A 261-nucleotide genomic window follows, 5' to 3' on the forward strand; every position below is an offset into this window, starting at 1 on the left:
ATTTTAGGTTTTTTTCCAGGATTTTATTTCGGTCGGCGAAGTTTTTTCTTTAAAAAAGAGGTTCTGCGCCGACTGGGCCTAAGGCCCAGCCGCGCCAGGCCGCCGCCTCCTGCGCGCGCGTTGCCGCCGTCGCCGCCACTCGGACCGGAGTCCGAGTTGGACTCCGCCTCCGCCGCGCCTTGCCCCCTCCTCCAAGTCACCGCCCCACCCCTTTATATACGCCGCCACCCCCGCCCCCAACACCACCACCGCCGCCGCCTA

This window comes from Triticum aestivum, chromosome 4A (genome assembly GCF_018294505.1).
Source record: "Triticum aestivum cultivar Chinese Spring chromosome 4A, IWGSC CS RefSeq v2.1, whole genome shotgun sequence".
Classification (NCBI taxonomy): domain Eukaryota; kingdom Viridiplantae; phylum Streptophyta; class Magnoliopsida; order Poales; family Poaceae; genus Triticum; species Triticum aestivum.